Source organism: Taudactylus pleione, unplaced genomic scaffold (assembly GCF_031769625.1).
Source record: "Taudactylus pleione unplaced genomic scaffold, aTauple2 ptg000010l, whole genome shotgun sequence".
In the NCBI taxonomy this organism is placed as follows: domain Eukaryota; kingdom Metazoa; phylum Chordata; class Amphibia; order Anura; family Myobatrachidae; genus Taudactylus; species Taudactylus pleione.
The window spans coordinates 12255787-12280639 of record NW_028284413.1 but is presented as its reverse complement, the minus strand read 5'-3'; the positions used below and the strand labels follow the sequence as shown (position 1 = coordinate 12280639).

At 45.6% G+C, this 24853-nt stretch overlaps 1 protein-coding gene across 1 annotated transcript in view; it reads right to left on the bottom strand.

Moving 5' to 3' along the window:
* NMUR1 (neuromedin U receptor 1) overlaps positions 1–17726 on the bottom strand; it is a 76185-nt gene extending 58459 nt beyond the window's left edge. The window contains exon 1 of the mRNA XM_088467448.1: positions 17650–17726. The gene's annotated coding sequence lies outside the window, so the exon portion shown is untranslated. The remainder of the gene's footprint in view (positions 1–17649) is intronic.
* Positions 17727–24853: the final 7127 nt, after the last annotated feature.

Below are 24853 nucleotides of genomic sequence, written 5' to 3'. Positions count from 1 at the left end.
CACCGGCCCGCGCCCGCATGACGCTGCGGCCCGGGGGGCACATGGCACCGTGCCTCCCGGCCCAGCCCGCCACTGAACACAGCCATTACAGCAGAAGAGAGATTTTAGTATATATTCAGAGAGACATACAAGCATCTAATGCCTTTATAAATAACCAGGTTGGCATATAAACTCATAGAGAGAAATATGCATAAGACAGAGTGATCAATAATTGTGGGTTGGACAGAGCTGAGTAACACAGAGAGGGAAACAACCACTTTACAGATGACTACTGTACACAGGCAGACATAGCCAGGGAATTGTGTAATGTATGAGAAAGCAATAGAGCAATCACAATTATAGCAATGATCACATACAGTACTGAACGGATATTTATTACTGTATACAGACATGTTAATAATGGCAGTGTCCAATTACATAGGAGAGGAAGCCTAGAATATTGTATCCCTCAGTGTATAAATATCATAAACAAAACAGGTACTGTGCATGAGATAGTTTATAGTAAATTATACATATATATATATATATATATATATATATATTAGGGGTGTGCACCGGCCACTTTTCGTGTTTTGGTTTTGGATCTGGATCTTTCTTCGTGTTTTGGATCTGGATTGGTTTTGCCAAAACCACCCTTCCGTGTTTTGGGTTCTGGGTTTTGTGTTTTGGATCTGTATTTTTTTGAAAAACAGCATAAAAACAGCTAAAATCACAGAATTTGTAGGTTTTTCTGCTCCTATGCTATTATTAACCTCAATAACCTTAATTTCCACTCATTTCCAGTCTATTCTGAACACCTCACACCTCACAATAGTGTTTTTATGTCCAAAAGGTTGCACCGAGGTAGCTGGATGACTATGCTAAGCGACACGAGTGGGCGGCACAAACACGTGACCCATCTAGGCGTGATACTGCAGTGGCAGACAGGATGGCAGTTTGAAAAACTAGGCCCCAAACTGTACATAATGCAAAGAAAAAAAAGAGGTGCAAGATGGAATTGTCCTTGGGCCCTCCCACCCACCCTTATGTTGTATAAACAGGACATGCACACTTTAACAAACCAATCATTTCAGCACCAGGGTCTGCCACACAACTGTGGCTGAAATGATTGGTTCGTTTGGGCCCCCACAAAACAAGCTGGCAATTAATGTGTCCCTGCAGAAACTGGCTCTACGGAGGCAAGATGTCATCCTCATCCTCCTCATCCACCGATTCCTCACCCTCTTCAGTGTGTACATCCTCATCCTCACAAAGTATTAACTCGTCCCCACTTGAATCCACCACCACAGGTCCCTCTGTACGTTCTGGAGGCTGGTCTCCCTGGAAGAGCTGATAATTCATTTTGATGAACATCATCTTCTCCACATTCTATGGAAGCAACCTCCTACGCCTTTCGCTGACAAGGTTCCCGGCTGCACTAAACACTCTTTCGGAGTACACACTGGAGGGGGGGGGCAACTCAGGTAAAATAGAGCCAGTTTGTACAGGGGCCTCCAAATTGCCTCTTTTTCCTGCCAGTACAGGTACTGGATGCTGTCACCGATGTAATCCTCCACCATTCTGTCAATGGTGACAGTATCATATGCAGTGACAGTAGACATGTCAGAAATTGTTGCCAGGTCCTTCAGTCCGGACCAGATGTCCAAACTTGGTCCTGCCTGCCCTGCATCACCGCCAGCGGGTTGCTTAGGATACCTAAGTTTTTTCCTGGCAGCCCCAGTTGCGGGAGAAAATGAAGAAGGAGCTGTTGATGTGTCACGTTCCGCTTCAGCTGACAGTGTGTTCACCAGCAGGTCTTTGCACCTCTGCAGGCTTGTGTCGGCCGGAAAGAGAGACACCACATAGGCTTTAAACCTAGGATCGAGCACGGTGGCCAAAATGTAGTGGTCTGATTTCAACAGATTGACCACCCTGGAATCCTGGCAAAGCGAATGAAGGGCTTCATCCACAAGTCCCACATGCCGAGCGAAATCGCTCCGTCTTAGCTCCTCCTTCACTTTCTCCAGCTGCTTCTGCAAAAGCCTGATGAGGGGAATGACCTGACTCAAGCTGGCAGTATCTGAACTGACTTCACGTGTGGCAAGTTCGAAGGGGTGGAGAACCTTGCACAACACGGAAATCATTCTCCACTGCGCTTGAGTCAGGTGCATACCCCCTCCTTTGCCTATGTCATAGGTGGATGTATAGGCTTGAATGGCCTTTTGCTGCTCCTCCATCCTCTGAAGCATATAGAGGGTTGAGTTCCACCACGTCACAACCTCTTGCTTCAGGTGATGGCGGGGCAGGTTCAAGAGTGTTTGCTGGCGCTCCAGTCTTCGGCACGCAGTCGCTGAATGGCGAAAGTGGCCTGAAATAAGCGTCTCCTGCACGCCCCTGTCGCTTTTCAGAAAATTCTGCACCACCAAGTTTATTGTGTGAGCAAAACATGGGACGTGCTGGAATTTGCCCAGATGTAATGCCCGCACAATATTGGTGGTGTTGTCAGATATGACAAATCCCCAGGAGAGTCTAAGTGGGGTAAGCCACTGGGCGATGATTTCCCTCAGTTTCTCTAAGAGGTTGTCGGCGGTGTGCCTCTTACTGAAACCGGTGATACACAGCGTAGCCTGCCTTGGAACGAGCTGGCGTTTCTGAGATGCTGCGACTGGTGACGCTGCTGCTGTTGCTGCGTAAGGTGATACATCTACCCAGTGGGCTGTCACAGTCATATAGTCCTTAGTCTGCCCTGTTCCACTTGTCCACATGTCCGTGGTTAAGTGGACATTGGGTACAACGGCATTTTTCAGGACACTGAGGACACTTTTTCTGACGTTTCTGTACAGTCTCGGTATCGCCTGCCTAGTGAAGTGGAATCTAGACGGGATTTGGAACCGGGGACACACTACCTCCAGCAATTGTCTAAATCCCACTGCACTAATGGCGGATACCGGACGCACGTCTAACACCAACATAGCAGTCAAGGCCTCAGTTATACGTTTTGCTTCAGGATGACTGCTGTCGTACTTCATCCTCCTCGCTAAGGACTGTTGGAGGGTCAATTGTTTAGTAAAAGTAGTGGTGTTCCTACTTCCTCTCTGGGATGATGAACGACTCCCAGCAGCAGCAACAGCAGCAGCGGCAGCAGGAGGCGTAGCAATGCAGGATCCTCCGGAGGAATCCCGGTTAGGAGAGTCAGTCATGCCAGTGACATGGCCTGCAGGACTACTTCCGATCCTGACTAAGGAGGAAATTGACGAGGAGGGAGTTGACGGTGTGGTTTGCAGGCGCTTGGATACAACAGGACAACGGGATTTAGGTGTCCCTGGACTGCTTACGGTCTCAGCCAAAGTTTCTGAACTTGACAGTAACTTATTATGAACGCGCTGCAGGTGCCGTATAAGGGAGGATGTTCCTAGGTGGTTAACGTCCCTACCCCTACTTATTCCACCTTTACATAAGGTACATATGGCAAGACAGTTGTTGTCCGGATTTGGATAGAAATATTGCCAGACCAAAGAGGTGGAATGTTTGGTCTTCTGCCCAGGCATGACGGTGATGGGCTTTTTCATCCCACGGACAACAACTGTCTCCCCCGGAGCCTGATTTAAACAAACCACATCACCATCAGAATCCTCCTCGCCAACTTCCTCCTCAGCGCCAGCTACACCAGTATCCTCATCCTGTTGTACTTCAACAGTGACATCTTCAATTTGCATATCAGCAAGTGGACTGTGGGTGCTCCTTTCAGCACTTGCAGGGGGCGTGCAAATGGTGGAAAGAGCCACCTCTTCCCGTCCAGTGCTGGTAAGGTCAGGCATCGCAACCACCACCACACTTGGACCCTCCTTGGGGATTTGTGATATCTTCTTAGAAAGCACAGTTCTTCGCTGTGCTTTTGCCAGCTTAACTCTTTTGATTTTTTTAGTGGGAGGAGGGCTTCCATCGTCATGTGAAGCTGAACCACTAGTCATGAACATACTAGGGATCAACCTTAGCCGTTCCTTGCCACTCCGTGTCGTAAATGGCATATTGGCAAGTTTACGTTTCTCTTCAGCTGATTTAAATGTTTTTTTCAAGGTCATTTTCCTGAACTTTGTCATTTGGGATTGTATGTGCCCTCTATTATGACATTGGGCATCGGCCTTGGCAGACGACGTTGATGGCATGTTATCGTCTATGTCATGACTAGTGGCAGCAGCTTCAGCACTAGGAGGAAGTGGTTCTTGATCTTTCTCTATTTTATTCTTATCGGAGAAAGTTTGGTCCTCCATTTATGTTATATCGATTTGATATATACGTGCGGCTAAACACAGAAAATATTTTTTTATTTTTGCTGGAGAGTAGTGCACTTTGTGGGTTACACCAGCCTTTAAGAAATGAGCCAGCCGGCTCTTTACTTATGGGACACAGGCGCACGCTTGGCACTACTTTGTTGATGCACGTGCGGCTACTGCGCACACAATTCACAAACACAGAAAATATATATTTTTTTGGTTTGGACTGGAGTGTACTTTGGGGGTTACAGCACCCTTTAACGGTCAAGCCAGCTGGCCCTTTACTTATGACACAGGCGCACGCTTGGCACTACTTTGTTGATGAACGTGCGGCTACTGCGCACACAATTCACAAACACAGAAAATATATATTTTTTTGGTTTGGACTGGAGTGTACTTTGGGGGTAACAGCACCCTTTAACGGTCAAGCCAGCCGGCCCTTTACTTATGACACAGGCGCACGCTTGGCACTACTTTGTTGATGCACGTGCGGCTACTGCGCACACAATTCACAAACACAGAAAATATATATTTTTTTGGTTTGGACTGGAGTGTACTTTGGGGGTTACAGCACCCTTTAACGGTCAAGCCAGCCGGCCCTTTACTTATGACACAGGCGCACGCTTGGCACTACTTTGTTGATGCACGTGCGGCTACTGCGCACACAATTCACAAACACAGAAAATATATATTTTTTTGGTTTGGACTGGAGTGTACTTTGGGGGTTACAGCACCCTTTAACGGTCAAGCCAGCCGGCCCTTTACTTATGACACAGGTGCACGCTTGGCACTACTTTGTTGATGCACGTGCGGCTTCTGCGCACACAATTCACAAACACAGAAAATATATATTTTTTTGGTTTGGACTGGAGTGTACTTTGGGGGTTACAGCACCCTTTAACGGTCAAGCCAGCCGGCCCTTTACTTATGACACAGGTGCACGCTTGGCACTACTTTGTTGATGCACGTGTGGCTACTGCGCACACAATTCACAAACACAGAAAATATATATTTTTTTGGTTTGGACTGGAGTGTACTTTGGGGGTTACAGCACCCTTTAACGGTCAAGCCAGCCGGCCCTTTACTTATGACACAGGCGCACGCTTGGCACTACTTTGTTGATGCACGTGCGGCTACTGCGCACACAATTCACAAACACAGAAAATATATATTTTTTTGGTTTGGACTGGAGTGTACTTTGGGGGTAACAGCACCCTTTAACGGTCAAGCCAGCCGGCCCTTTACTTATGACACAGGCGCACGCTTGGCACTACTTTGTTGATGCACGTGCGGCTACTGCGCACACAATTCACAAACACAGAAAATATATATTTTTTTGGTTTGGACTGGAGTGTACTTTGGGGGTTACAGCACCCTTTAACGGTCAAGCCAGCCGGCCCTTTACTTATGACACAGGCGCACGCTTGGCACTACTTTGTTGATGCACGTGTGGCTACTGCGCACACAATTCACAAACACAGAAAATATATATTTTTTTGGTTTGGACTGGAATGTACTTTGGGGGTTACAGCACCCTTTAACGGTCAAGCCAGCCAGCCCTTTACTTATGACACAGGCGCACACTTGGCACTACTTTGCTGATGCACGTGCGGCTACTGCGCACACAATTCACAAACACAGAAAATATATTTTTTTTTGGTTTGGACTGGAGTGTACTTTGGGGGTTACAGCACCCTTTAACGGTCAAGCCAGCCGGCCCTTTACTTATGACACAGGCGCACGCTTGGCACTACTTTGTTGATGCACGTGCGGCTACTGCGCACACAATTCACAAACACAGAAAATAATTTTTTTTTTGGTTTGGACTGGAGTGTACTTTGGGGGTTACAGCACCCTTTAACGGTCAAGCCAGCCGGCCCTTTACTTATGACACAGGCGCACGCTTGGCACTACTTTGTTGATGCACGTGCGGCTACTGCGCACACAATTCACAAACACAGAAAATAATTTTTTTTTTTGGTTTGGATTGGAGTGTACTTTGGGGGTTACAGCACCCTTTAACGGTCAAGCCAGCTGGCCCTTTACTTATGACACAGGCGCACGCTTGGCACTACTTTGTTGATGCACGTGCGGCTACTGCGCACACAATTCACAAGCACAGAAAATATAATATTTTTTTAGCACTTGGGGGGAGCACCCCTGATGGACAGAGCACCCCCTGGACAACACTACAGCACCCCTTTAGGACTGGGACACTGCACAGGACTTTGGAGTGGACACAGCCCCTATGGAGAACTGACTGCACAACACAGTCCAGCCAGCCCCTATGGACTTTGAAGTAGTGGACACAGCCCCTATTAACAACAGCAGCACAGCACAACACAGCCAGCCCCTATGGACTTTGAAGTAGTGGACAACAGCAGCACTACACTACACTACACAGCCCAGCCAGCCCTAACTCCCACCCTCCCTCTTCACTGTCCACAGCCGAGTGAGAAAATGGCGCCGACGCGGGTACCTTATATAGGATCCAAAACCCGCGAGACTCGGAAGGCGGGATGATGACGTTTTGCCTCGATTTCAGATCCGAGTCAGGCGGGAAAAGTCGAGCCTGACTCGGATCGGACTCGGATCGGGGGGGTTCGGATTTCAGAAATCCGAACCCGCTCACCCCTAATATTTATATATATATATATAAATCATACAAACTCAGCACTCACCATTATATTCCAAACTGTACTTATTACACACACACACACATATATATACATGCACACACTATGGCCCGTATTCAATTAGTTTAGCACCCGCGATACTTTTTCACCTGCCGGACTTTTCACCTACATTGCGTAATTTAGCCACGGAAACTTATCGAGCAGGTACCACGATTCGCCCTATTCAATTCCAAAAGACGCGAAGCCGCAACCAGGCGGATGCAAACCAGACGAAAAGTGCTGATAGAATTGGGGAAATCAGCCTGACACCCCCTAAAAGATGCACTAACATTGGGGATCAATGTACATGCCCCCCGAATTGCCCTAATAAAGTTATTTGGGGTACATAAGGTGTGTCAATTTCTTCTAATTAGCGTCTTTGCACAAGTGGTGAAGAATAGCATTAAGTATTTTTTTGGGTGAAAATAAGTAGTCCTGTCGAATTTGGGGTACATGAAAATGGGTGCAAGCATGGTTTGAAGTCGCTAAAATAAATTTTCAAAAAACTTTAGAAAACGCACCTGAAGCAAGCACCTGCAATCCATAAAACACCTCACCCATACTTGTAGACCCACCAAAAGTCTATTTCGCTAGTTTTTAAGTTTGTACCCCCACTTTGCACTTTTTCACCCCCCTTTTCAAAGTGTTTTTTTGGGGTGTTCCTCTATTTTTTTTAGTTGTTTTTTTTTTGATGCAGTTATCCTTCGGGGGGCTGTCCCAAGGGTGCCTAGTGGTTTCCCCACCTTTGCACCCCAAAATAGCGATTTTGCACTTTTTTTCTCAACCTATTCTGACGCGAATCTTTTTCGCCTATTACATTGCATTGCGTTTTCGGGTGCACAAAAAGAGGGATGCAATTGAATAAGGCAATATTTTTTCGACTGGTGAAAAAGTCGCAATCAGCGATAGTATTTTGTGGATCTCGGCTTTTCGCTTCTAAATGAATACGGGCCTATGTAGACAAAAATGATTGGACACCCCCGCTCAAGTGAAATGGTCCCATGCATACCATTGCACACGAGTTCCAAATGACCATCAATGTGGCGGTTTTGACAAGAACACTTCATAGAGAGGCCCATGCACTTGAGTTCTATGGAAACAACTAATGTTTTTATCAGGACAACAATGCCAACTGTCATGTTTCCAGAGTGGCGCTGGACTGGTATACAGAAAATTCGGTAACACGGATGGACTTGCAGCTCAGAATCCAGATCTTGACCCCCATTGAGAACCTCTGGGATGAATTGGAGCGACGGGTACGTTCTAGGTCGACTCAACCTTCTTCAGTGTCACAGTTGGTTGCTGTACTAAAGGTGGAATGGCAAGACATGCCAATAAGATTGTTTGCTGTGATCACTGCACCTGGTGTATCTGCAAAGTACTGACGTCAATAAAATCTGGTTGATCTACTTGCTGTCAGTGTCCAATTACTTTTGTCTATATAGTGTGTGTGTATATATATATATATATATATGTACATATATATATATATATATATATATATATATATATGTACATATATATATATATATGTACATATATATATATATATATATATGTATATTAGGGGTGAGCGGGTTCGGATTTCTGAAATCCGAACCCCCCCGAGCCCCCCCGATCCGAGTCCGATCCGAGTCAGGCTCGACTTTTCCCGCCTGACTCGGATCTGAAATCGAGGCAAAACTTCATCATCCCGCCTTCCGAGTCTCGCGGGGTTTGGATCCTATATAAGGTACCCGCGTCGGCGCCATTTTCTCACTCGGCTGTGGACAGTGAAGAGGGAGGGTGGGAGTTAGGGCTGTGTAGTGTAGTGTAGTGTAGTGCTGCTGTTGTCCACTACTTCAAAGTCCATAGGGGCTGGCTGTGTTGTGCTGTGCTGCTGTTGTTAATAGGGGCTGTGTCCACTACTTCAAAGTCCATAGGGGCTGGCTGGACTGTGTTGTGCAGTCAGTTCTCCATAGGGGCTGTGTCCACTCCAAAGTCCTGTGCAGTGTCCCAGTCCTAAAGGAGTGCTGTAGTGTTGTCCAGGGGGTGCTCTGTCCATCAGGGGTGCTCCCCCCAAGTGCTAAAAAAATAATATATTTTCTGTGTTTGTGAATTGTGTGCGCAGTAGCCGCACGTGCATCAACAAAGTAGTGCCAAGCATGCGCCTGTGTCATAAGTAAAGGGCCGGCTGGCTTGACCGTTAAGGGTGCTGTAACCCCCGAAAGTACACTCCAGTCCAAACCAAAAAAAAAATTATTTTCTGTGTTTGTGAATTGTGTGCGCAGTAGCCGCACGTGCATCAACAAAGTAGTGCCAAGCGTGCGCCTGTGTCATAAGTAAAGGGCCGGCTGGCTTGACCGTTAAGGGTGCTGTAACCCCCGAAAGTACACTCCAGTCCAAACCAAAAAAAAAATTATTTTCTGTGTTTGTGAATTGTGTGCACAGTAGCCGCACGTGCATCAACAAAGTAGTGCCAAGCGTGCGCCTGTGTCATAAGTAAAGGGCCGGCTGGCTTGACCATTAAAGGGTGCTGTAACCCCCAAAGTACACTCCAGTCCAAACCAAAAAAAAAATTATTTTCTGTGTTTGTGAATTGTGTGCGCAGTAGCCGCACGTGCATCAACAAAGTAGTGCCAAACGTGCGCCTGTGTCATAAGTAAAGGGCCGGCTGGCTTGACCGTTAAGGGTGCTGTAACCCCCGAAAGTACACTCCAGTCCAAACCAAAAAAAAAATTAGTTTCTGTGTTTGTGAATTGTGTGCGCAGTAGCCGCACGTGCATCAACAAAGTAGTGCCAAGCGTGCGCCTGTGTCATAAGTAAAGGGCCGGCTGGCTTGACCGTTAAGGGTGCTGTAACCCCCGAAAGTACACTCCAGTCCAAACCTAAAAAAAAATTATTTTCTGTGTTTGTGAATTGTGTGCGCAGTAGCCGCACGTGCATCAACAAAGTAGTGCCAAGCGTGCCCCTGTGTCATAAGTAAAGGGCCGGCTGGCTTGACCGTTAAAGGGTGCTGTAACCCCCGAAAGTACACTCCAGTCCAAACCAAAAAAAAATTATTTTCTGTGTTTGTGAATTGTGTGCGCAGTAGCCGCACGTGCATCAACAAAGTAGTGTCAAGCGTGCGCCTGTGTCATAAGTAAAGGGCCGGCTGGATTGACCGTTAAGGGTGCTGTAACCCCCGAAAGTACACTCCAGTCCAAACCTAAAAAAAAAATATTTTCTGTGTTTGTGAATTGTGTGCGCAGTAGCCGCACGTGCATCAACAAAGTAGTGCCAAGCGTGCGCCTGTGTCATAAGTAAAGGGCCGGCTGGCTTGACCGTTAAGGGTGCTGTAACCCCCGAAAGTACACTCCAGTCCAAACCAAAAAAAAAATTATTTTCTGTGTTTGTGAATTGTGTGCACTGTGGCTGCACGTGCATCAACAAAGGAGCAGCGCCAAGCGTGCGCCTGTGTCCCATAAGTAAAGAGCCGGCTGGCTCATTTCTTAAAGGGTGGTGTAACCCACAAAGTGCACTACTCTCCAGCAAAAATAAAATAATATTTTCTGTGTTTGTGTGCGCTTTAGCCGCACGTATATATATCAATATAACATAAATGGAGGACCAAAGCAGCAGCGACAAGCGTGCGTCTGTCTGTTAAAGGGTGGTGACACCCTCAAAGTGTGCTACACAAACAATAAAAATATTGTTCTTTTTTCTGTCTTTGTGAATTGTGTGGGCTGTAGCCGCACCTGCATCCTTAAAGCAGCAGCGACAAGCGTGCGTCTGTCTGTTAAAGGGTGGTGACACCTCAAAGTGTTCTACACAAACAATTAAAATATTCTTCTTCTTTTTTCTGTCTTTGTGAATTGTGTGGGCTGTAGCCGCACTTGCATCCTCAAAGCAGCAGCGACAAGCGTGCGTCTGTCTGTTAAAGGGTGGTGTAACCCTTAAAGTGAGCTCCACAAACAATAAAAATATTCTTTTTTTTTTTCTGTCTTTGTGAATTGTGTGGGTTGTAGCCGCACTTGAATCCTCAAAGCAGCAGCGACAAGCGTGCGTCTGTCTGTTAAAGGATTACATCGGTGACAGCATCCAAGTAGGCATGTCAGACAGTCCGTACCTGTACTGGCAGGAAAAAGAAGCAATTTGGAGGTCCCTGTACAAACTGGCTCTATTTTACCTGAGTTGCCCCCCCTCCAGTGTGTACTCCGAAAGAGTGTTTAGTGCAGCCGGGAACCTTGTCAGCGAAAGGCGTAGGAGGTTGCTTCCACAAAATGTGGAGAAGATGATGTTCATAAAATGAATTATCAACTCTTCCAGGGAGACCAGCCTCCAGAACGTACAGAGGGACCTGTGGTTCCAGCAGGGACGAATTAATACTCTGTGAGGATGAGGATGTACACACTGAAGAGGGTGAGGAATCGGTGGATGAGGAGGATGAGGATGACATCTTGCCTCCGTAGAGCCAGTTTGTGCAGGGACACATTAATTGCCAGCTTGTTTTGTGGGGGCCCAAACGAACCAATCATTTCAGCCACAGTTGTGTGGCAGACCCTGGCGCTGAAATGATTGATTTGTTAAAGTGTGCATGTCCTGTTTATACAACATAAGGGTGGGTGGGAGGGCCCAAGGACAATTCCATCTTGCACTTCTTTTTTTTCTTTGCATTATGTACAGTTTGGGGCCTAGTTTTTCTAACTGCCATCCTGTCTGCCACTGCAGTGTCACTCCTAGATGGGTCACGTGTTTGTGCCGCCCACTCGTGTCGCTTAGCATAGTCATCCAGCTACCTCGGTGCAACCTTTTGGACATGAAAACACTATTGTGAGGTGTGAGGTGTTCAGAATAGACTGGAAATGAGTGGAAATTAAGGTTATTGAGGTTAATAATAGCATAGGAGCAGAGAAACCAACAAATTCTGTGATTTTAGCTGTTTTTATGCTTTTTTAAAAAAAAATACAGATCCAAAACACAAAACCCAGAACCCAAAACACGGAAGGGTGGTTTTGGCAAAACCAATCCAGATCCAAAACACGAAGAAAGATCCAGATCCAAAACCAAAACACAAAACACGAAAAGTGGCCGGTGCACACCCCTAATGTATATATAGATATATAGATATATATACACAATGAGGACATACCAGGTTATTGAAAAAATAAGTTTCACATAGTGCTTTGTGCACTATATATGTGTAAACCAAAACTGATGTCCTATTGAGGAGCAAGCATGACAATTGTTGAGCAGGGCATACTGTAGGCATACAGCCTATATTCTGCTTGCTCCTATGCACATAATGGATTTGGATTTATTTTTATAAAAACAATATTTTTTCCTGATGGTAACGCCACCTTTTTTTGGTGTCATTTTTCATTCTCAGGTAGAAATCGGTTAAATAATTTCAGAATTTAGTAAAATAGGTCTGGAGAATGGCAGCTACTATACATCTTGTATCAATCTGTGACTTTAGGTGAGTACCAGCACCTTCTCCCTGAGTACTGCATACCCTCCAACACGACCCATTCCACCAGGTACAAAATGCTCTGGTCCTGGACTTCCCACTTGATTTATGATGGCCCTCACCTGTGCTTAAACACAACTCTCATCAATTAAGTAGTGTAACACAGATGACTGTAATCATAAATTAAGTGGGAAGTCCAGCAGCAGAGCATTTTGTTTCTGGTGGGACAGGTCATGTTGGAGGGTCTGGTACTGGCACCCAGTGACATCCCTCCCCACGGTGTCACGCGGTGCTGGGATGAATGCTGTGCGCGTGGTGAAGACTTGAGCCGCCAAAAAGGGGGTGTGGCCTCGCTGCCAGGGGGCTTGGTTTTGTGGGAAGGGGCTTGGCCATGCAGGAAGGGGGTGTGGCCACGTAGCCCAAACCCCCATAGTCCTGTGCTTCTTACTTTGTACAGGAGACTGCCCTGTGTGCAGTGCCGGCTCCCTCACAGTGTCAGGAGCATAAATGCTGCACTTAATACTACAGTGCAGCACCCGGCTCCTGTCTCTGAGGGGGAGTCTGCACCTTGGTGTCACTCCTCGGTGTGTGACACCCGCACCCCCCTTGTGACGCCACTGGTGGCACCTTCTCCCTGAATACCAGCACCACCTCCCTGAGAACCGGCACCTTCTCCCTGAGTACTGGCACCTTCTCCCTGAGTACTGGCACTGTTTCTCATAGAAACAAGAGCAACACATCTCCTAACACTGCTTAGATAATAGAACCCACAGAACCTTAAATTATGAGGTAAAGTATCCATTCTGTTGTGCTGATCAAATTAAAGAGTGAAGGCTTTTATTTCCATGTGACCTATTCATCAATGATATATGGCCCGGTAACCATGCGGAAACGCTAGTTTCCGCATATTTTAGTTACCGGGCCATTTATCATCAGGGGTTCCAAAGGGACCACGTGTTATTTAGCAAGCTCCGAAAACTGAAAGTTTTTGGAGTTTGCTTGCGAGAACAAGCGCCATCTTCAGATGGCGCTTGTTCTCGGATCTCCGCTCCTTCCTATTGGAAGGAGTTCCGGGGAAGTGAAGAGGAATCCGAGCGGATCCCACCGCCGCCTTACTACCTCCGTAGTGGCTTTGCGCATGTGTACCCTCGGGTCACGCATGTGTGGCCGGGACGACGGGGAGGAGGTAAGTAACGCAGCTACTTCTGTAGTTGTGATACTGAGGGGACAGCTGCTTTTCGGAACAGCTGTCCCCGTACCAGAGCAATAATGAATTGCTCTGATGCAAAGTTTCCCCCGCTGCGAGTTGAATACTTATGTATCCCTCATAGCGAGATCATTACTTAATCATCGGGGGACATATGGCCTCCGATGATGAATAGGCCCCCATATGTCTCAGCTGGGAGAACATTCGGAGTTACTTATACCAGAGAGATACAGTCTGAATACTGTACATTACAGAAGGGAGGCAGCTGGGATTGATAGTGAGAAGAAATATGGGTAGATTAATACTGAAATCCTCAACCTTTTAATATCATGTACCCCTTCTATGAAGGTAAATGTTTGCCAAGTGTCTCCTATTGTAATGTCAATTTATTCCAAGCACCACGCAAAGTGTTTATATTTATTCCAAGTACCCCAGAAGGTGCATAAATGTTTGGCAACTAACACTTTAATACATTCAAGATTTAAAAACTGCCGTTACTCATTTGTTTTGCTTGTCATGAATTCATTACTTATGCATGAAATCATTATTATTTGTTTAAATTAGCTGATGGAGGTACTCCTTTAATATGTATGATGTACCTTCGTGAGTACATGTATTACAGGCTGAGAATGCCTGCACTAGACAGGAGAGGCTGGCGCCCATAGTATTGTACATTACATAGAGGAGAGGCAGTTACATGCTATAGAGAAAGAATAGGTAGCTGTGCATACATGAGAGAGAAAATATAATTATATACTAGGTAGATCATCTGAGGTGTAAGAAAGAGCTCTGTGAACATTAGTAAGAGGCCTGCCAAGTCTCCTGGAAGTCTAGTGAGTCCTCTGCATTGTACACTTATTTCAGTTTCATTATTTTCTCTACAGTTTCATTAGAATGGAAATTAGGTGGACACTTTTTTTTCACAACCTGTAGCTTTGCCTAGTACCGTAGTACCGCACTTCTGTGCCCTGGGCCGATTAGGTAGGCATTCCAGTTGCCCTGAAACTGCCCTTGTTCACAAATCGCCACCTCTTAATGCTAGCCACACCATGGTCCATGTGCTGCCGTTTGTCAGCTATAAAGAAGTCAACGTGTGGCAACTTAGTTCGGAGACAGAAGACCCCGTTCCCTCCAGCACTAGACGAGTGGCAATGTAGTTATCTATTTCTTGGTCCAGTGTGTTTAATCAGTAAGCACCTGCTGCTTAATATGACTCTTGAGCATGCTGACTGTTACAATGTAAAAGCGGAACAGGAGAACGCATACTACGTGAGATGATTTACCTCATTCCCTGCTCTCACCAGGTAGGCTTGTTTTATATATCTCTCTCTGAGCAGGATGCATTCCGCCAGTCATCACATGCATGCTGACATTGGTAACGCCAGTTTGCATGACGATCCCCTCAAAGGACCGCTCTGTCGCAGAAGAACGCACGCACCACGGGGGGTGCAGGGAGGGGTCCAATTGGATCCCTCTCACAGCACTTTCCCAATAGAAGCCTATAGGAAGATGGCGTTACCCACTGCAACCAAGCCCCGGGCTGGGATGCACTAACAGGGAAAATGCGGTAAAACCCACTTAATTCAGTTTTCAGGGGTTTTACTGCATTCCCCAAATGTATTAAGCACCGGAATGCAATACACTCAGGTGGGTTACCGCATAGAGGCCTATGGACTTCTTATCGGGGCGCTCCAGGCTGAACCCCCGCGGCATTATGTACATGCGCAGAAGGTCGCCAGGAGGACCTCTGGGTGTTGAACCCGTAAGTCCCTCTACCAGGCAGCATCGCAATGGACAGCTCTTATCGGGAGAGATGTCCTTTGCAAAATTCTTGGTACATACTGCGGTAATGAACCGCGGTATGTACCCGAAGTCAGGGGGGATGTACCACTTGGTGCATATGAGAAGTGTGGTCAAACCCGCATTTTTCCTCTCCCTGCATCCCGCCCTCTGTCTCACCATGTATGCTTCTGATCCCCCCCACCACCATGTATGTGTGTATGTATGTGCACCTCTCTGTCCAATTTGTGAATCTCTCTCCTTGTCTGTACCCCCCACCTTGTTTGTGTTTCTGTCCCTTTCTTCTTTTATTTCTCCCCATTTAGTGTATGTCTGTTCTACGCTCATCCTATCTGTACTCCGGATGCACATTTGAAGGAGCTTTCAGTTGCCCACAACTCCCTTCTATACTCCACACCCTCCTGATATCAGCTTTCACAGGCGCAAATTACATTTATTAAAAAAATATATAATATTTAAAATCTTTACATTTAAAAAAAAAGACTAAAGCATATGCTAATGATATAAATCTATTACTACCATCCTGAGGGGGCGATGACAGAATAGGTATTGTGGTAGTACAAGTACCGCCGTGATATTTGTCAAATAGGCTTCCTCATCCAAGTATTTGTTAGTCTCTCTATGGATAGCCTGTGTTTCCCTCCGCTCTTATAAGTACTTTGTGCAATAAGCTCACACTTCAAAGTCATACTCTTTTGTCTGTGTACTTAATTAATATTGTCTTTGTGTCACATTCAACAACTGGTTCATGCATGATGTGTGTCTTCTTTTAAGTGTCTGTGGGGTCTATTTACTAAGCTGTGTTAGGAGAATAAGTGAAAAGTGATAAGGTACCAGCCAATAAGCTCCTAACTGCCATGTCACAGTCTGTGTTTGAAAAATGGCAGTTAGGAGCTGATTGGCTGGTACCTTATCACTGTTCACTTTATCTCCTAACAGAGCTTAGTAAATAGACCCCTGTGTGTTTTAAAATAATAACATAATGTATGTGTGTCCATCCATCCATGTATGTGTGTCCCATAATGCATGCTCCTGGTGGCAACAAATTTTCATACCAATGTGGCTTATTCATTTTTAAATAAATAACCATCCATGTCATTTAGTTTAATAAAAAAAAATATCAGAATACTTTTAGTATTAATTACTATAAAACAAGTGCTCCATTCCTTCTCTTTTAATGTAAACGCTTCAGGTCTACGCTCAGAGAAACAATCTAAACCGTTTAAAGACTTCAAGGAGCAAAGATTGGGGCTGTCTTAGAACATCTATGACACAAAGATCGAGAGAAAAATGTGTACAGTATATTACTAACACAATAAAACAGGTTGTTTGTAACAGAGGTGTGTGGTAAAATACACTTTAATATCCTCTCTCTGTGGCATACACTGTTGAATGAGGTGTAGATAACTATACACATGATACTTGCAATAGCATATTAATTGACCATGCTGGGAATACATTAAAGACGGTCTCCTGCGACGCTCAAAGTATTTGTACTGAACGTGTGGCTAGTGATCATGATCAAAATAGCAAGAATATGTGAACAGTATACCAAAATCTAGCTTCTATTTATGTGAGTGAATTAATATATCTGAATATATATATATATATATATATATATATACATATATATATACACACACAATTTTATTTTATACCTCTCTGATCTTATTTGGATCACTCTGCTATAACTGTCACTTAATTACACTGAAAAGAATATTAGAATACAAAGTTAGAAGGATATACAAATAATGATAGTTCTGCAGTAGAGTTTTATCCAGTGCTCTCTTGACCCATCAATTGTTGAATCCAAATAAGAATTATAATGGCAACAACAGCTCTATAATATTAATATTTCAAGACAGCATCCATTCAAACAAAATCAATTGAATAAAACATCAAGTGGCGAATGCTGATATAAAATACATTACTAACCGATGTATAAAATATATATACTAAATCTATGTTATGTACACCATCAAAACAACTTCTGCTATTTTGCACATTTATTTATTTTCCATTTAGTTTATGTAGGCACACCTGCTGTACAAATATAATGATGACATTAAAACTTGCCGCCAAATACATTACCTACTGTATGTTATATGTAAGATGATCTCATATAATATATTATGTCACTTCAGTAGTGTTAAACAATAAAAGAATTTGGCTCACACTGCAGATCTTGCAGTCAAACATTTTTTTTAAAAAGTGAATAACTGCAACAGTAAACATGCTGAGCCTGACAAGTTTAGGACTTCAGCCTGACAAGTTTAGGACACTCACCTGGTCCTGTAGGTGTGAAAAATTCCTCCAGCTTTTTCACATGCTCCAAGCAGTTTGAAGCCCTCCCAAGGTATACACCACTGGCTGAGTGTCTTCACATCCTACACAGACCTGAATAAGAAGCGTTGCTCAACTCTTATACACATTTTATTAAAGCTCCACCAGAGGGCGGTGCTGTACTTAAAGGACAGCCCAGATGAGCTGTGTATAGAAGCTATTCTCTCACTTCGCAATACAGCAATAATACACATCCATTCACTTCCCTCTGACAGCGAGAGTGAGCATACAGTAGCTGCTTTTTTACGCTTACATTTCCTGCAGATCACGAGGTTCTTGATATATGTTTTTCTATTTACAAAACCTAGCATACAGTAGATCTGTCCTTAAGGTTGTATAGTTTCCAGTCTTTCTGCTTTCTAAACAAACAGACCCTGGGATGATCTATATACAGTGTGAAGACAAATATATCACATTGATCTAAAGAGAATGATAAAGATGTTATTGAACCTGTAGCATTAACATTTGAATTGAACATGTAACAATTTGTGTATTTTTATTCTAGTTTATAAGTGTAACAAACTAGACAGATCCTAGGGGTGAGTGATCAGTTAGTTGCCTGATGGTTCACTAGCAGTTAGTGCCTCCTTCCAGATTAATATCTCTAGGTCTCAATCTCATAGAATAGCAAATTTTGGGGGTCAGCGCTGGATTACCCCTACCTGACCCGCCAAATACAAGGATAACACTTTGCATATGATTCTGGAAAAGTGAGTGTGGATGGCACTTTTATTACATAGCGGCACGAGATTGCTGTACATTCTTGAGGGCCTATTTATCAGGGCCGTAGCTAGGGTAGTACGGCTGGTGCCATCGCACAGGGCACCACAGGTGTTGTTTGGGCCTGTCAAATTCCTGTATATTATCATTCTTGCTTGTAGCTTCCTGCTATTTCATCCCCAGCATCTCCTGGCCTCTCCTATCTCTTCCCTGGCCCTTCCCCATGAAGCCATGGCCCTTTTTTGGGTGCATTATGTCCCTTTGAAAAATGAAGGGGGTGCCAATGCTCTTTCTGGCACAGGGCACCAAAAAGTCTAGTTACGGCTTTGCTATTTATTAAACAATTTTGTCCATACAATATGTGGAAATTGATGTTTAAATGCAAAATGTATTATCCCTTAAATTTACCAATAAAGAAAGCAGATGATATCTCCTGCTTTCTAGCCGCCAGTCCTAGCATCAGCTGTCCCCATAGATTTGCTTTGTGGATCTTTGCATGTGTGGGCTAACACCATCTTTAGATGCTGCTAGACCATTAACTGCAATCAATGGATAGGGATGATTTTTTTTTTTTTTTAAATGATCGATTTCCTTGCCCGATGCATCAGGATTTTTGGATTGATTCTGGAGATTTGATGTATTAGCAGAACCGATCCGAAAACCATGATACGGCAGCAGCGATATACTTCCTGGTCTCCGGTGTCTCCCGCTCCACTGCCTATGCATGAGATTTTCTTTTCTTCTTCTTTTTTAACTGTGAATGCACAAGCTTTATTTAAACCCTAACGGCGCATGGGCAAAAATAATATCGATCTTAGGGAAGAACAATTTTATTTTGCTGATTATCCTCTGCATTAAATGCAGACATGGCAGTCCCACATTGATGCAAAAGATCGATACGGGACTGCTAATTGGCCATCCCTAGCAATGTGGCAGCCATGTTGGAGAGAGATGTTAAAATCCCTCTCCAGTGGGCGACAGGAGACCCCAATGCACATCACACCCTTTTCTTTATTGCATATGCGCTGCATTGCATGATAGGTGGAAATAAATTGATTGCGTATGTACTGATCGCAGGCATAGACACTTATTGGAGCACGTGTTGCAGCGATTTAAATTAATAAATTTAAGAAAAAAAAATCCTTATTCCTGCCATATGCAGCGGTAAGGATTCTAAATATTCAGGTGTTGGCTACATATTTTAATAAATATAACCCTAAGCAGCACTGAGACATAGGGCTCTATTAACATTATTTTTACTAAAATAAAGTGAAAAAGGGTGTTTTCACACCCTTTTCACATTATTTTAGTTTCACCTATAGTTATTACAGGGCAATTGGAGTAGAATTAGTAAAATTCTACTCCAACCCCTAGGTATCACTTATTTTTAGTAAAGCAGATCACATTGGGAAATGTGATCCAACCATAGTTACTAAAAATAAATTGTAAAGAAATACCGGGGGAAGCCCTGTGATAATAACGCCACCAGGAGGTGGCGTTATCCAGGGTCTCCCCCGGTTATCGGGGAGAGCAGAGGCGGGAGCCAGTACCAGTAATCAGCTATGTGGTCTAAACAGACCGCAAGCTGATTGCTGTAAAAAAAAAAAAAAAAAAAATTGAAACATTTTTTCTTTTACTTACCTGAATCCAGGGACCGGTGATCGGGCCTCCGGTGATAGCTGGTCTCCCACAGTGCACTGCTGCCCGGTCATCAGGTGATCGGGCCCCAGTGCAGTATGGGAGATCACCTGATCGGGAAGCCCGGAGAAGATCACCGGAGGCCAGGAGGATGCAGGTAAGTGTAATGAAGGGAGGGGGGGGTCACGGGGGGGGGAGGGGGTGTCACGGGGGTCCGCGATTGCGGGGGGCGGGGCTTAGCATCGTGGGGGGTAGCAGCGACTCTGGGTCGGCGCATGCGCGGGCTCTTAGTCGCGGTATTTTTTCCGAAAATACCGCGACTAGAGTGCGGATGGGATCCGCAGGGACAGAGCTTTATCGCAAGCTCTGTCCCTGCAAGGGATTTATAGTAAATCCCTGTGATAATGCCTGAATTTGCAATGCGAATTCACTCGGTAATATCACACTACAATCCGCATTCAATATGCGGATTGTAGTAAATAGAGCCCTTAATAACAAACTAATTAAATACAGACTAAATAATGCCAAAGTAAGTCACACTGACAATTGATGGCATGATGAATACTAATAAATACATGAGAACAAGAGTAGCACGCAGATACCTGCAGTGCAGAAGTGAGAGCAGAGTAACCGTCCTGAAGTGAATGCATCATGTATAATGTGACACAAACCGGTTTGTAGAGAGCCTGGCTGAGCCCGGATACTGACAAGGGGGCATGGCCTAATGTAAGAAGGCGTGGCTCCAAAGGGGGGCGCCGTTGTGTCCCTCAGCCAGGGGCAGATCCAGGGAGGGCGTGTGACCAGTGAGATCGCTCTTCCCCCTCATAGCAGGTCCAGGCAGAGGAGACTGCTGCTGCGCTCAGTGGCAGCAGCAGCCTCTTTGTACTCACTGGGTGCTGCTGCCGCTGACAGTACTAAGGGGGAAAGTGGCAGACTCAGGCCTCCGCCTGGCCCCTTTAGCAAGCCCGGGCCTGGTTAATCAGTACCTGCTCCTCTCCCCTCCTTTCAGTGCCTCTGGACAAAGGACTGGGCAGGAGTGAAAAGAAATGTCAATGAACTGAGCATTAATTTCATTCTGATAGGTGCTAATAAACCTACATGCACACGGGCACCTATGTCTGAGTTGGTTAGAGCCAAGTGAGAGATGCCAAGTTGCTGCTCCTACACTACTGCGCCATTAAATAGTGGACAAGATAGAAGCAAATGCAGGATCAGGGCTGGTTCCAGGGGGAGCCACGCCCTGTGCAGGACGGTATCTAGTCGCCCCATACATGCGCGCGGTAAAGCCACGTGTGTCCAAAATTGGAGCCATGGTCTAATTACCATATAACACCCCTACATGACGCTATTTGGAGGCGTGCGCGTATGGCACGCCTCCTGTTAACATCAGGCTGGGGGAGAGCCCAGCACTCCGTCAGTAGCTGGGCTGCCCCCAGCCCTATTCCTGCACTGTATGAAAGCCGCACACATGCGCACTGCATCCATTCCTCTACTATGGGCCGACACCGCCGCACGGCAGTCAAGATGCCCAACCTCCCAACCACCCGCAGGAGACTTTGCCCCGCGGGTGGAACAGCGGGGCAGTGCACAAAAAACGGGACTGTCCTGCTGAAATCAGGAATGGTTGGGAGGGGTGCGCCCGCTATGGGGTGGCGCCCCTGATCAACCGCACTGGTTGAACATGCCTTGAGCCAGTCCTGCGCAGGATATACATTACATGGGGCTGGGGAGAGCAGAGAAGGATACTGGGTTTCGGCGCATGACAGTCGGTTCATGCTGGACTGAGGAGGGATCAAAACACCCATCCAGCCAGTTTGTTCCCCTCCCCAGGTGCAAAGTGACTAATGTCATCTTTATATGGCGGTAGCTATAACGTTCAAGCTCTGAAAGCTTTTGTTTACGGGGCTTGATAAATTGCACTACAGCAATATTCCCATACAATGTGATTTTGCATTTAATGCAGGAGATATCTGCGACATTTCCTAAGTTACTGATATCATGTGGAGACTGCCGTTTCCAAATTATTTATGTGGTATTGTATTTTACATGGTTAATGCAGATGTCTTATTTATTTTCACTGCCCAGGCTCTATTCTGTGTTATGTATCTGACATATTATTAAAAAGGGGACGTGGCCTAAAATAAAGGGACATGGCCTCGGGCGGGGATCCCAATGACTTCACTGAAGGGGCAGCCCAGCATCATTGGAGATGCTGGGCTGCCACCGGAAACTGGGCTGTCAGCACTGTCAGCTCCTCTTCTATGACAGAAGCCGGGTGCTGCGGGAGAATATCACACTGAAGCACCCAGCTCCTGTCTCTCAGGGCTGTATTAAGGGGGGGGGGGCGTCAGTGTGACCCTGCCGGGAATGGGGTCCAGTGACACTTGTTCCCGGATTGAGGCTCACTGCCACGATCCGGTGTTACTGTATGCAGCAGCACAGTCAGTGCTGCTCAGGGACGGATTGGGTTGGAAAACCAGCCCGGGAAATTTCTGGAAGCAGCCCTATTTGGGGCGTGATCTAATGAGGGGGCGGGTACTGTCGAGGGTGGCGGGATTCTGAGTTGGACGCAACTATTATATATTCTAAAATCAAAGCACAAGAAGTAGCAACTAATATAGTAGATTCCTACAGGGGGGATGTAGTTGACATCCCGGGGGTCAGGATGCTGGGGCTCATAATAACAGCCCCACAATCCAGATGGTAAGTATTAGGTTTAGGGGTTAGGTTTAAGGTTAAGGGTTAAACACTAGGGGGAGGGTTAGGCTGCAGGGGGAGGGCTAGGGTTATGCTACTGGGGGAGGGGGGCTACATAGGGTTAGGTTTAGGCTGTGGGAAACGTGTGTTAGTGGGAGGGTTAGGGGTCAGGGTTAGGCAACCAAAGATACCACCGTCAAATTAACAGGTTTCTCTGGGCAAACACGTCACAGGATCGTCACAACAACGCCAAGCCAGTGACGTTCCTGTGAAGCGATTGGATTCGGATAAATTACTGGGAAAGATGCCAGCCACAAAATTCTTTGGTCCATGCTAGGACTGATACGGTGGTTTCAACTGAAGTAGAGAGTTGTTCACACCTAAAACAATCAATTCTGGGACCTGTTCCATTTTGACATTTTAAGGATCTAAATAAGTGCACTATTTGTTTGGCAGAGATAGATAGATGGATACGAGATAGATAGATAGATAGATAGATAGATAGATAGATAGATAGATAGATAGATAGATAGATAGATCTATACAGTTACACACACATTTTCTATACATAGCATAATCAGCTCTAAATAACTAATTACTAACTACATGTGCAACCTACATAAATGTCAGTGCATGATATTGTAGTAACACAAACGCATAGGACACCTTAAATATTTATATATATATATATATTAGGGATGTGCAGGCTCGGATAGGTTCGAGTTTGCACGTGGAGTTCGGATTTTTCCCTCCAAAAAAACGGAACTCAGAACGAGGCAAAACGTCATCTTACATGGACGAACATCATCATTCCTGGACAAAAGACCAGGAATGATGATGTTCGTCCATGTAAGATGACGTTTTGCCTCGTTCTGAGTTCCGTTTTTTTGGAGGGAAAAATCCGAACTCCACGTGCAAACTCGAACCTATCCGAGCCTGCACATCCCTAATATATATATATATTGCAAACAACAGGCGTCTCTCCAAGTCTTGCAAAGATAATAAATTCATATCGACGTTTCGGGGACTGCTACCCCGTCATCGGGGGTTGTCTGTCCTGATGACGGGGTAGCAGTCCCCGAAACGTCGATATGAATTAAAGACACGTTTATTATCCTTGCAAGACTTGGAGTGACGCCTATTGTTTGCACTATTTGGAGGGGAATTATACCCTATCTTAGGAAGGCACCCAAGCAATTCTACAAGGGGCTTGCAGCTGCCTAGAGTGCTGGATACAGCGTTATTGATATATATATATATATATATATTATATATATATAGCAGGTGTATGGCGGATGGCACTCGGAGTCTCAGCAACAAAGAAACGAACCCAGAGGCAGTCTGTGTGGTCAACGTTTCAGGGGAATAAGCCCTTTTATCAAGATATATATATATATATTTATTTCACAACCCAACCCACAAGTTATGATAGTTATTTAGGTGATGCCTGGGATGTTGTGATCATATTATAATCACATCCCAGGTATCACCTAAATAACTATAATAACTTGTGGGTTGGGATGTGAAATAAATATATATATATATATAAAAGGAGTCATATGTCACATCACATCATGTGAATACATTTTGACTCACAGTGTCACTGCCAGTCGCGACCGCTTGCTCCAGTCCATACAGCCCTGCCACTCCTGCAGCCTGCCCCTTCTCCTCTTCCTGGCTCCTGCGCTGGATAAGTGGCTGCTGGAGGCGGAGCCGTGAGGTGTCACTCACGTGCTCCGCAATGCCCCACGGGAGGAGCTGCTGCGGCTCGGCTTACACAGCAGCGCTCCCTCTACCATCTCACTACTGAATGAGCTTCTGCGCACGCGCAGAAGCTCGTTCATGACAGCTGCGCTTTCGGAGCTGAGCTCCGATCGCGGTAGTGGCAGTTAGAGCCGCCGCCGGCCAGTCAATGTGTGTAAAGCGGCCCAGCAGGGGGGAGAGGGGACCGGCCCAGCGGGATCTTTCCCGCAGTCCCGGTGGCCCAATCCGCCCCTGGTGCTGCTGCATACAGTGCAGAGTGGCTCCCGTCACATGACACATTACATCCGTGGAGCTGATGAAAGGACTAGGAAGCAGCTCTGCCAGGAGG